Source organism: Haliotis asinina, chromosome 13, assembly GCF_037392515.1.
Source record: "Haliotis asinina isolate JCU_RB_2024 chromosome 13, JCU_Hal_asi_v2, whole genome shotgun sequence".
Classification (NCBI taxonomy): Eukaryota; Metazoa; Mollusca; class Gastropoda; order Lepetellida; family Haliotidae; genus Haliotis; species Haliotis asinina.
Genome location: NC_090292.1, coordinates 189,465 through 203,504, shown reverse-complemented (window position 1 = coordinate 203,504; position 14,040 = coordinate 189,465). Strand labels below are relative to the sequence as shown.

Genomic DNA, 14,040 nt, shown 5'->3' with positions numbered 1-14,040 from the left:
TTTCAACCTGGTTTCCATGTAAGAGTTTACTGTAGGTTTCAACCCGGTTTCCGTGTTGTAGTTTCCAACCTAGTTTAATACCTAGTTTCCATGAACTGAAACTTTACCCGGTCCTCCGGAAAAGATGTTGTTTCATGTCTCACATGTAGCAAATTAGGTATTTTATACAATTGCATAATGGTAAAAGGCTTCAGGATGACAAACAACAGAATAAAACACAAATTCACTAAATGTTTATTTATATTCAACAATATGTTTGTAAACAAATAATATTCGGAATATTCAAGTTAGTAAATGAAACAAAAGCAAGGGAGTAATTAGCAGTGAGTACAGAATATTTTTCTTAAACACATCACTGTAGACCAGCCCATATCACTTGGCTTCCTAGTTTGAAAAATGTTAGCTCTTTCCCCAAGAGAGGAAGAACTGTGTGCTTCTTCTCCTCCGGCCAGTCAATCGTTTCACAGCCTTCCTGCTTTCCAGCTCCTGAAATTTAGAAAACAAACTATCAGTACAAACAAGCATTCGTCTACGATATCCATGGCTAGAGAAAAGAAAACTGTCAAACATTGCTTGAGGTGAAATACACTGAACCCCATGTCCAATAAGCGAAGAGATCAAAAAGTATAAACTGAGCATTTGACATCAAAAGTTTCAATCGCAGAACAGCTTATTGATATATGATAGAGTGCAGAGACATGAAGAAATTTGCCCTTTGAAAGCCATAATTTATTTTCTGAATGTTACTTACAATACACATTATGAGTATAGAACTACAATTTATCCGTTATTGTGAAAAGACATGCGTTCTTAACCAATAATGTGGAGTCATACAGGCAGACAAGCTATGAATATGGGGTCACAAGCATACACTGCAGCATAATATGTGCTGCATAATATTTAAAACTTTTTAAGCTGTATTTTTCAAAGGATAAATTGCACTTTTTAAACAGTGTTCATTTTGAAATTCCTTGAATGTACATAAAAAGAATCCAAATTAACTTGATATTTTAAAGGTTTCCTTAAAATATTTAATCTCTGCAAGATGTAAAATGACTAGAATACGTTTACTTACTCTGAACTTTTTGCCGTTCTTTGCGTACAAGCCGTGGGCCTCTGCTTTCCCCACACCTTAAGTGATCCATCTTGTTCATCCAAACCCATCAAAAAGCTTCTGAAAGGAGACATGTGCATGATGCATAACTATAAGTGAAACATGTTTCCAGTTGGAGGTTACAAGAATAGTGACATGCGCCATGCATTTTTACTTATTCGCAGGATTTACATTATTTGGTTATGTTGTATGTACATTATGTACTGGACAGTTCAGGTTATACATACCTTTTGTATGTCAAAATGAGTTGGTCCTGGCTGCCTTCTTCAGTTTTTCCAACAGTGCCCTCCTTTATGCTGGAAACGTAGAAATGCATCGATTAAAAAAGGTCAGGAACTTGTCATATTGCACTCTTGATAACAATAAAGTGTCGAATAAAATAATAAATATCAATTTGCAAAGTGTAGAATATGCTAGATGAAAAGAATCCAGGTCAGCAAATTCATATACTAATTTGGGTTGGCAATCCATCATTGTATACCCATATATTCTTTATATCAAAAACTCTGCGTAACCTTTTCTGTGGGACTAACACAATCCACATTTCTTCATTCAGAGTTCGTTAAATCTTGATATGATAAGCATAACACTACTTACATCAGATGGCAAATCTAAATTATCTCATAAATCAATAATATAAAAATATTCAATATCAGTTTGAAAACATTGTGAAATTTCATTTTTGAAATTTCACTCAAACAATGCACCAAATCTGGTCAGAGAATCCCTAACCTATAAATGCAAAATGACACACAATCCCTGACTACATTGTTTTCAAACGTGCAAATATCAAAAGCAATATGAAAAGGATTTCTTAAATAAATATTCGTATTTATAAATACGTTTGAAGTTATTTTGAGTCGTAACAAGCACATTAGCAATAATATACTAGAGATATTTGTGATTTATTTTTTTCTTGCAAAGATAATTTTTCCTTCATTAACACATTGAACCATTTTAATCGTGTGTGAGCTGATCCAAATCACAGTAATATTGAGTTCTTGAATTAACCGAGTGCTGAGTGAAGGAAGCCATACATCTCTCTTGCTAAGAACTCGACACGCATTTGTTTACCGAGGTCCATCAAGTCTAAAATTTCATATATATTGTAGTAGTTAATTATTTACGTTAAACATTACGAATAACATGTGCTATTGCTTATTTCAAGAAAATAACACTGTACCTGACTAGATCGTGGAATGTTCCTTTTCTCCCGCTGCGATCGACGACTGCTGCTGTTCTCAATTTTTCACGTATCCGAATCTCCAAAGCTTCTGTTGTAAATCTCATTGCCAGTCTCTTGAATCAGATAACACGGGCAAACGTAGGAATACTGCACTGTGTTGACTTCCTTGTCGTCGTTACTGGACATACCGGGTGAGAACTGCTTTCAAAATAGTTGTCTCAAAACAACTTGGGATCAAGTGACAAAATGGCGGCAACTCATGTGCCTCCTGCTTTTGTGTCTGTAGTTTGTGTGCATTCACCAGGGGCTCAAAAATATTTTGAAAAGCCACTTGTCACAGGGCAAGTAGCTTCAAGAAAGTAACTAGTCCTGACTAATTTTCCACTTGTCCTGATTTTATGACACAATGTGTGACATTAATGTTTACTGGACTATTTATCGAAGAGTGATAATCTGACTCTCTACTAGCTCTATTTTACTATCAGTGCTACCTTTAATTGCTTCATTAAGAGCAGATATGAAATTTGCATTTTGAAACCATAAGTAAAAATTATCTAGTAGTCAGTGGACAAGAAGATACCATTACTTCATTGTCCGAAATGAAAACTGACTTGTCCAAGGAGTTGGGCAATGATTTTTTAACCCCTGATTCAGCTTAGTCCAGTGCTGACACCTTCATGGTTTGTGTGTAAATAAGTTTTCATACAATGTCAAGTAGGAAACAGAACTCTAAGGGTAAGGCTCAAAGAAGACAAATGGATCCAGAGGTTAACAATAACAATACACAATACACTGATGCCAAATTTTCAAAATGGATTGAAAACAATGAACTGCCCGCCACTTTGATGCCCATGGCTTCTCAGGGATTCTTATCTCTCCGGTCTGTGGAGTGTTTAGCATAGACTTTGACAATGTTTTTGAAGATCTTAGTGAGGACCAACAGCTGCTTCTCAAACGAGGTGTCCAGGAATTAAAGGAAGGAACACATGACCTCTCTGCACAAAGCCACGAGTGTGACAAAGATCTCCAGCCAGGCCCTCGCATGGTTCCACAGCTGCCTGGACTAACATTTGGAACTGACAACATTACTGCCAATCAGTTAACGGAACTGTGGGGACGTGATTCCATGCCAACTCCATCCACATCACAGTCAAGTAAGTCACAACATCCATATAGGGATATCAGGGATTACATTTGGGGAACTGCATACCTCTTCACAAAGATGGAATGCAAGTATCCAGTGTGTTTCATTTGGGGAACTGGATACTGACATTGATGCAGGAAAAATCCCTATGTCTGAAAAGAAACTGGACTGGGATAAAGTTACCAGGAGTCAGCATATGGAGGCCAGTCTCCACATCTATCAAGAAATAGTTCACAAGGATGGAATGTGGCTTGGCTGCAGAAAAAAGTACATCGATTATTTAATCAGGGTTGCAACTCTAGTGCTGACATTTACATGGTAGGCAGGCTTGTTGTTTGACACTATGTACCATGAAGACCAGGTAGAAAGGGGCTATGACTGGGACTATGAAACTGAATGTGCACCTCCGACCTCACGACACACCCAACAGTGTGGTCATCCATGATATACAATCATTTCAAACTGGACGTGACCAAAAGATGCAGCGGTATGACCCAACCACAGGCCATCCTGTTATTAGGCAATTCAACAGTCGATATGGCTGTTGTATGCCACCATGTAGGTTTGCACACATCTGCATGATCCATGGTCAACCTGGCCATAACGCCCCAAACCACAAGAGACCTGGGACATGGGATAGCTCACCCCAATCAGCTGTGCCACCACAAACCTGTCCAACCCAAGGCATTACGCCACCCAATGTATATAGGGGTCCATGGGTGCTGCCCCCACAATATTGACTCAAACCAAGCAATGTTCCCATGTCTTCTCTGTCCACAAAGCTACAAGAGCGGGAAACTGCCCTTAACTATGATTAGGATCGAGACCTTTTGTTAGATGGCATTAAAAATGGCTTCCATATAATTGATAAAGACAAACTGTTGCTCTTGCAGACTGTGGACATCCACAATTACAAATCAACCAGTGACGACACCAGGAAGGTAGAGACCCAGATCAAAAAGGAAATATTTAACAGTAACTAAAAAGTGATAATCGATAAACCAACCATCGTCAGTGCTCTCAGTGCCATAACCATGCCTAATGAGAATATACGTCTGATTCATGACCTGAGCCAACCTGATGACAGTGGTGTCAACAACTTTGCCACAAAAGAAAGTTTCCCATTTCAAACCATAACTGACACCCTTGATCTACTGGGCCCCAGCTGGTACATGGTTATGGTTGACCTCAAATCAGCGTACAGATGTGTTAGAATAAATCCATCTAATCATTGTGCTACAGTCTAAAAGAGCATTTTCAGGGCAGTGACAACTATACCTAAATGGTCGATACACTGTTGCCATTTGGAACAAGAAAGAGTCCTCACATCTTTCATAGACTAACTCAAGCAGTTAGACGAGTGATGGCTCGCAAAGGTTTCACAGCCCTGGGGCCCGTTTCACAAAGCTCTCTTACCGGTTCGACCTTGTAAAGCAGGTCGTAGACCACCTCTTCCTTTCTTACCCCGTTTCACAAAGACCGTGTACATTTACACTGTGTCATAAACAGTCCAAACCCCGACCGACCTGTCGTAATTGCTTTAGGAGGTCGTAAACACTACCAGTACAAAGATGGCGTCAACGATTATGGTACTGCAAAGTGACTACAATACACTAACTTATTGTCTGGTTCATAATTATTGAGAATTTTTCTTCTTACTTTGAGCTATCCTAACACCTCAACTGATTCACTGATACTTAAAACTAAGTAATGGTATAAGGGAGGTAACTCATCTTGGCCTACTGAGTATAGTACAATTAGAGTTACCTCCCCTGAATTTGTAGCAGACGTCATTTTCCTCAGCACGGTCAACAATGTCTGCTGAGGATAAAAGAAGGTTGATTTTTGAGTTGTGTAATCAAGGAATTGATGATGTAAATACATTGGCAGAGAGAACAGGAACTCCTCTTTCTACTGTGTATAGGATTAGGAAGAATTTTAAAGAGGGAAAGGATTTTGGGCACCAGAAATGAGCAGGGAGACCCAGAAAATTGGACTTCTCAGATCGCGTCCGGCTGGGAATTTTAGCGTCTAAAAAGCAAAGGGCAAGCATCTCCAACATCAGGTATGAAATGATAGAAAGGGGATCAACAGTTGTATCAAAATCTACAGTTAGAAGAAATTTGATTGATCTTGGATGGGAGAAAAAGACTGGAATTCCTTCTCCTCTCATGAAACAAGAACATAAAGACAGGTGTGTTGGGTGGTGTTTGGCACATGAAAACTTTGACTGGGAAAATGTGATTTTTACCGATGAAAGCTCAATATGGGTATATCCCAATAATGTGAAAATATGGACAAAGTCTGCGTCAGCACCGTTGTATCGACGACCTAAATACAGCCCAAAGTTTCATGTATGGGGAGGGATATCCTTATTAGGAACGACCCCGCTGTGTGTGTTTGGGGGAAATCTGACAAGTCAACGCTACACTAACATATTAGATAATTTTCTCCTTCCAAGTGCACATGTGTTTTATGGAAATGACTGGATTTTGCAGCAAGATAATGATCCTAAACACACCGCAAAACATGCCAAGCAGTGGTTTCAGGAGAAAAATGTGACTGCATTACCATTTCCTGCGTATAGTCCTGACTTAAATCCCATTGAGAACATTTGGGGGATGATGAAGGAATGTGTGAATCAAAAGGGGTTGACAAAAATTGAAGACATGAAGAGAGAAGTGGTCCGATACTGGGACAGCATAACTCACGAGACACTAACCTCTCTGATAGGAAGTATGCCTACCCGTCTTAGACTGTGCCGTGAAGCTCAAGGAGACTTGATAAAATATTAAATTGTTACCTACACAACATGAAAAGGTCAGTTCACTTTCACGATACATTCAATTTTATCTGATTTGTTCTAGTTTAATAATATGAAATGCTTTAGCTATTCTCAATAATTTTGAACCATACTGTATAAGGCCTGAGAAACTTTGAGACAGGTCAAATGTGCTCAACACTCTGGATGATCTTGACATGATGTCAAGACATAGATTTCCCAGGCATGTTGTTTTCTATCAATCTTGGATATTGTTTACAAAATCTTGTTTTGCGAAGGCCGGTTTTGAGACGAATATTACATCATGAATATTCTATAGTCATTTGCGACAATTGCATCATTGAATTTCCCATACATGTTAACATGATATTACATCTGGTCTTTGCCATCAATACTGTTACGAGTGTGTATTTCCTGTATATTTTGTTATTATTTAAGTAATAATTATTATTGGATCACAATGTTTAGTGTTTTGAATAATAATTATGATGGGTCACATTTCGTATGATAGATGGTCAGCACTTTTAGGATTTAGGCTTTCCGGAAGTGCTTTAGAATTACCTCCTCTTGAGTCTGATCTGATTATTTGACTTCTGGGAGACATGGTTCTAAAACCCTCCACGTTAGTGGCGATGGTCGTAAGTGCTCGAAAGTTCTTGAAACTATGAAAGTATATATAAATGCTAGTTGCCGTGTTGGACACGGACATGGACACAAACAATCACTGGCCTATATATCTTGCTGCATCCATCAACGCCTGATCTACAGACCCCTCACTGTGTTACACTCCGCATGACTGTTTCTCTCTCACGCACTAAGACTTTGGTGAGTTCGCTATATATTTTGTGAACCATTGCCTTAGATTATGTCGCATTTGTATTGTATTTGAAATCGGTATTGTGAAATTGACGTGTGACTTTGTATAACTTGCTCTCTCTGTTCCAGAAAGTTATTCCTCATCAGATGAGATGTTTGCCATTGAAGCCCGACTTGATACCCGCTCTGGAGCATCTACTGTGTCACCAACATGGCTGTAACCAGATGTCCTTTCTAGTGTCTCAGGCAAACTACGGATTCCTAATCTGACAGATACGCCACAAACGCTCAAGAAGCATGAGCACTTTTGTCAGATACGTCCAGTATTCATTCCAGAAGTTCCTGTTACCGACATTGCAGAGGTATGTGAACAGACACCCAGTGCACTCACTCAAACTAAGGAAAAGAATTTCTCCGATCCAGTCCGTATAGACCCAGACAGCATCCTACCAGTGGCCACTAGATCACAATTTGCATCACTTTTTTTGGACCCACACATTTAGGGGTATAATGGGGCATCAGGACCATTTGAAGCCTTTGTTAACATGGGCCCGGTACAACCTCCTCAACGAAAAGGCAGAATTCCACAGTATTCAAGAGACAAACTCTCTGAACTTCAACAGAAGTTTAATGAACTAGAGGACATGGGGGTGTTCATTCGACCAGAGGATGTCGGCATTCATGTGGAATATGTCAATCCCTCCTTCTTGGTCAAGAAGTCAAGTGGTGGTTACAGACAGGTGACTGTATTCTCCGATGTTGGCCGATACAGTAAGCCACAACCCGCACTCATGCTGAATGTGGACTCAACTCTCCGACAAATCGCCAAATACCGGCATCTGATATCAACTGACTTAACGAATGCCTTTTACCAGATTCCACTAGCCAAGGAATCCATGAAGTACTGTGGCATAGTAACTCCATTAGGGTGTATGCTAGATAAGCCATGGGAATGCCAGGATCAGAGACAGATTTAGAAGAGCTTATGTGCCAAGTGTTAGGAGATCTACTGGAAGAAGGGATTGCTGCCAAACTTGCTGATGACCTTTATTGTGGAGGTGATACACCTGAGGACCTTTTGTTCAATTGGCACCGCGTGCTACAGGTAATCAAGCTCAACAACATACGACTGACTCCTCACAAGACGGTCATTTCGCCTACATCAGTTACCATCTTAGGTTGGCACTGGCACCAGGGTTCCATCAGAGCAAGCCCTCACCGCATTTCCACTCTGGCTTCATGTCCACCTCCAGTAACAGTGCATGGACTACGATCGTTTATTGGTGCCTACAGGGTCCTGTCTTGTGTGATACCTGGTTGTTCCACCCTTCCTGCCCCACCTGATGATGCAGCTGCCGGACACCAATCAAAGGATAGGTTACTATGGACTGACCAGCAACTTGCAGCTTTTAAGACGGCACAGGAAGGCTTATCCTCAAACAGGTCAATAGTTTTCCCATGTCCTGAGGATCAATTATGGATAGTCACTGATGGTGCTGTTAGGAAGCCAGGAATCTGTGCTACTCTGTACATTACTCGTGATCAATCACTGCACATAGCCGGTTTCTTTTGAGCCAAGCTCCGCAGGCAACAGGTTGCCTGGCTACGCTGTGAGATAGAATCACTGTCCATTGCTGTTGCCACCAAGCACTTCAGTCCTTTCATCATCTAATCTAAACTGAAAGCATGTATCCTGACCGACAGCAGGCCCTGTGTGTTGGCTTTTGAGAAATTATGTAGAGGAGAGTTTTCCGCTAGTCCACGTGTATCCACCTTCTTGTCAACAGTCAGTCGGTACCAGACTACAGTTCAACACCTTGCCGGCTTGGCCAATGCCCCATCAGATTTTGCAAGCAGAAATGCACCAGACTGTATCGATCCGTCTTGCCAGATTTGCTCCTTTATTGAGCTCACCGAGGACTCAGTTGTCAGACAAGTCAGAGGAGTGCTCAGATCTTAGACGAACTCATGCTCATCTTCTCCAAGGTACAAGACCCTTGAAAAAGTTGACGGATATCAAAGATGCCAAGCGATACTTGAATGCAGCCATTATCTCCAATGATGGCTTACTTGTGGTCCGACGGACGGACCCACTCTGTCAAACATGGCAGTGTATTGTCGTTCAAGACAGGTTCTAGATGGACATATCACTGCTTTGCATATTCAGTTGGATCATCCATCAGCTCATCAGCTCAAGCAAGTATGTCACAGATACTTCTTCGCTCTAGATTTGGACAAGTCAATTGAGAATGTCACAAAATCATGCCATCAGTGTGCCTGTTTGAGGAACACACCACACGTTGTGGTAGATCAAAGCACCAGTGATCCTCCTGAAAGTGCTGGTTTGACATTTGCATCAGATGTCATGCGACGTGAACGCCAGTTCATTCTTGTCCTCCGGGAGTGTGTGACATCCTACACTCCGGCTTGCATTATTGAAGATGAAAGCAGCTCAACCCTTTACGATGCTTTGATACGTCTGTGCATCAAATTCGTCCTCTTGATGGTCCCTATGCTGTTATTCGCACCAATCCTGCCCCAGGTTTCAAAAGTCTTGAGAAAAATGAGGTACTTCAGCACCACAGATTGTCACTTGAAATAGGCAGAGCTAAAAACAGAAACAAGAATCCTATTGCTGAGAAGGCCATACAAGAGTAATGGAGCACGAACTTTTACATTAAGGTCCCCTACATGGCCCAACCACTGCGACTACTCTTGCCATTGTGGTAGCTCGTTTAAACTCATGCATTCGCTCTGGTCGTTTATCATCTCGCGAGATGTGGACGCAAAGAGAACAGTTTACTCTCTGTCAGTTACCTATGTCTGACAAACAGCTGATTATGGACCAGCATGTTAGCCGTACGTCAAATCACACTCACAGTGAGAAATCAAAGGCTCCTAAGGGTCATCGTCCTGTCATTGACCAGATTGAGATCGGTGACTTGGTATACCTGCACAATGATCGTAACAAAACATGCAAGATCTCATTATCTAGTAGTTGCCAAGGATGGCATATGGTGCAACATTCGCAAGTTTACAGGATCTCAGCTACGCAACAATTCATACAGAGTTAAGCTGTCAGAGTGCTACAAGGTGCCATCTTGTGTGAAGACTTCTCAGGACAAACTCACATACGATGACGCATCAGACAGTGAAGACCAACCTAATCAACCTTTTCACCTACCTTGTACCAAACAGATTCCTCTTGAAATCCTTACCCCTCCTATACAACAGCCAGGACATCAGGAGCCCAACAGTGTTCAGCAACCTGGCTTCACTCATATATCACAGGAAAATGTGCCTTCTGTTGACTCTGACACTCCATCAGAGCCCCTGCGAAACTCAGTACATGAAGTCGTCATGAAGTTCATGAAGACTTCATGAAGAGTTCATGAAGTATTCATCAACTTTAGCTTAAATCTTCATGAACTTACTTCATGAAGACACACTTCATGAAGACTTCGTCAACTTCATGAAGTTTTGTTACTTCATGAAGACATATTTCATGAAGACCTCTTCAACTTCATGAAGTTATATGTTGTATGAAGATACAAAATAAATATTACAAGCTACAATACTTTTATTCAGGTTAGATAAGTTGTTATGCAAACGATTACAGATGAGGCATAAACATACCTTCAACATATTTAATTCAGTTTAAATTATCTTTAAATCCTCTCTTGGCATTACTAGTGTTTGTCTAGTAACTTTTGTTGTTGTTTCATAATATATACAACAAACAATGCATGAAAGAACGCTAAACGATTATGTGCCTAACAGGAGTTGTTTTAGTAACATAGGAACAGTTCAAGTTAAAACTTACCTTCTTAAAATAGCTGCGTGGAAGTTGGTACTGTGGAAGTTTTCTACTTGTCTTCCTTATTCATATTTACTCCATAAAGTAAAGTTTTCCTGTCAAAATCGTCTCATTTCTTTGAATTTCTCCTGTGATTGCTCACGATCGGACATGCAAGCAGATACTTTACTATCGCAAGAACGTCTTCCGCAAAGTTCATAACGAAGCAAAAACATATAACAGTCAAAAACATTAACAGTCGACTCGGTACTAGAAAAAAAATAAATGTGGAAAAATATTTTGATATCGCCATGCTTCTGACAGCTTTCATAACCCGCAAGTTGATCTTCTCGTTGAAAACATTCAATGCTCTCAATTTTAGAACACATTCCACTGTCACTCCCTGTCCAGCACAATATGACCCTAAAACTACGTCAGTTTAGACTAATGAAATAAAATTTACGACCAGGGACATGTGCATAAACTATTCTTCCAAGTTATGATCGACAACGGAACATTAACTCAGAACATGTTTTTACGGGATCCCCGCCGTTGACAATAATGCGACATGTATATTGACAAGTTCTAATTTCGATGTTGATACCTAAATATTGTAATTCTTGCCATTAATTGTCCATAAGATGAGAAATTATACACTGTTGGTATGATGGAGTAACTTTCACGCCAAAACTGCGCCCCCCCCCCCCCCCCCCCTTTTTTGCTTCCGAAATCTATTGCAACTTTAAGAACGGATAACAATAATCATACATCTTATTTTATTTATAGACACGATTTATTCCTGATCTAAGGTTTATATTTACACTTAATTTTTCTTTTCTATCAAAAAATGTCTTTACTTCAAACTTGCAACATTCAATACAGCAAGACGCGACCGTTTCCTGGCATGACGCCATTGCTGCTGTCTTCGAGCGCGAGAGAGAGGCAGAAGGCGCCAAATGCAACTTCGCCAACAGACAACGATTCAGGCGATGAATATCACTAATGAATTGGCGATAGGTGCATTTCGTGCATAATACAACAATGGATATGTCAAGAACTGACTCAAGATAGAGGAATCGACTAGATTAACTGCCTATGGATGCATCCCAAGATGATTTCCACGATAGGTACGTAAATAACAACAATTTTGAAATTATTTTGAGTGCCGGAATATGCATATACAAACATTGGTGAAGGGATAAGTTGAGGAGAATGACAGAAACATTTTTTAAACATATAGCAGTGTATCAAGTGGTGTTTTTACACAGTGTATGTCGCTTAGTCTCAGAAGGAAAATCAGTAATGTGTACTGAATGATAATGTGAACTTTGTGTACGATGGGACTTACACAGGGGCATGTAACGCTGGTGACTTAAATCTGAGCACATGCAGATGGTGTCAGAGTTCAAGGTGCTAGTGTGGTGCTAAGTTTGTTTGGCTTAGATTATAAACAACAAAACAAATTCAAATGAAAGGGAGAAAATTGCTATAGGCACTTTCAGGGATGTTTCATTTTCTCTCTGTCGTTTTTGTATTCAGTTTTGGAATAATTACCGATTGTAAATTAAAAGTGAATGTGCCACAATGTTTAGTCATCTATTTGAGTTGGAAATAGGTTCAATTACATGAAGATACGTTTTTATTTTTTATGATGTGCTGATTATTTTAAGTGTTGGGAAATGCAGATATTTCAGAATATATTTGATTATGAATGTAGACTAGTGATTTAGAAGCCAGTTTTGTTACTTGATATGCACTCTTTGTATTAAAAAAAATATTTTAAGGTCATTAGTGTAAAATAAAATTATTAAACTATTTATAATAGTTTAATTAATCAGGTGAAAAATTATCTGAAACAAGTTATATATACTTAACATTTTGAGCAATTATTTTTTTTAAACAACAAAGTTTCAGTATTTGCTTTAGACTCTTTGAAATGGAAAGACTATGATTAAATGTTGTTGGTTGCAATGTTTTTCAGATTTCCACAGGGCTATTCTGAGGAAATGGAGGCGATTCTGAGGAAATGGTCCTAATCATGCAAATGTTGAAACTCAAAGGTGAAGTTCTGCTCGATGATTATATTCCTGAGCCAAAGTGTTCACTCTTCACACTGAAGACTTGGGTTTGATTCGTCACATGAGTACAATGTATGTAGCCCTTCTCTTGGGTTCCTTGTTGTGATATTGCTGGAACTTAACTCACTCAGTCACTAACCATTCTTAAACCAATGTGGGCATCTTCAGTGATGTTACCACTGCTCTTCCTGAAGGTTCTTCCATCCTGTTTCTTCTGAGATTAATTGTGATGCCCTATGTACAACTTCCAGGTAGATGATTAAAGGCCCTGTTGTAAATTCTCTGTTGGTTGTGACTCTCGTTGTCTACTTAAAAAACATATAGCCTGAAGGGATTACACTTTCTGAAATTGTATATTACAATCTACTGCATGAAATGGTGTTCCTAATGAGTTCATTTTCCTGGATACAGACTGATTGACATCCAAGCTGTAGTAAAGATAGAACAAGTATATATGGATGACAGCTTCTTTAATTCTAGAGTACAATGTTTGGATACAGGTTCTTGTGTTGTTTTTAAATAATTAATCAGAATTTTCAAATCTTTGCATTACGCGACTCTTCATGAAGAAACTTCATGAAGTCTTCATGAAGAATTCATAAAGAATTCATGATCTTTACGACAGGGAGTTCCCAGCCAACAAACAAGGCCCTCCCATGAACACAGACGGCCATGTCGTTTTAATGACCATGTTCTGGACTTTTGAATGTTATACTTCTATGTTTTGTTCCACATGGCATTCAAGGGGCGCAGTCATGCCCATTGTTCGCTATGGTCTGAGAACCATCGGTGGTGTACTAATTTTCATGTATGTTTTCTGTATTCGTACCATGATAGTTACAAGCTCTCCATGTGCCATACACCCACATCACTTCGCGCTGTATTAATTTTTATAGTTTATGCGGCTTAAGTCTCAAAGAGGAAAAGACTGTCACGCCAATGCAAGTTTGCTTGGCAGTGTAATGAGGCAAGAGAAGTATTCCCCTTGGACAACTCTCGGGTGGCTGAGGCCTGGTTGTGCGGACGAGCGCATGTTCTGCTTGAGTTGGAATTAAATCATTGAACGAAGAGTCCTTACGTGTCCTGTTGATTCACAAGTGGTACAGTATCCCTTTACGTAAACT

The 14,040-nt window shown here is 39.8% G+C and overlaps 1 pseudogene; it reads left to right on the top strand.

The window, feature by feature from the left end:
• The first annotated feature begins 3,007 nt into the window (after positions 1-3,007).
• On the top strand, positions 3,008-10,426 carry LOC137260299 (uncharacterized; annotated as a pseudogene).
• Positions 10,427-14,040: the final 3,614 nt, after the last annotated feature.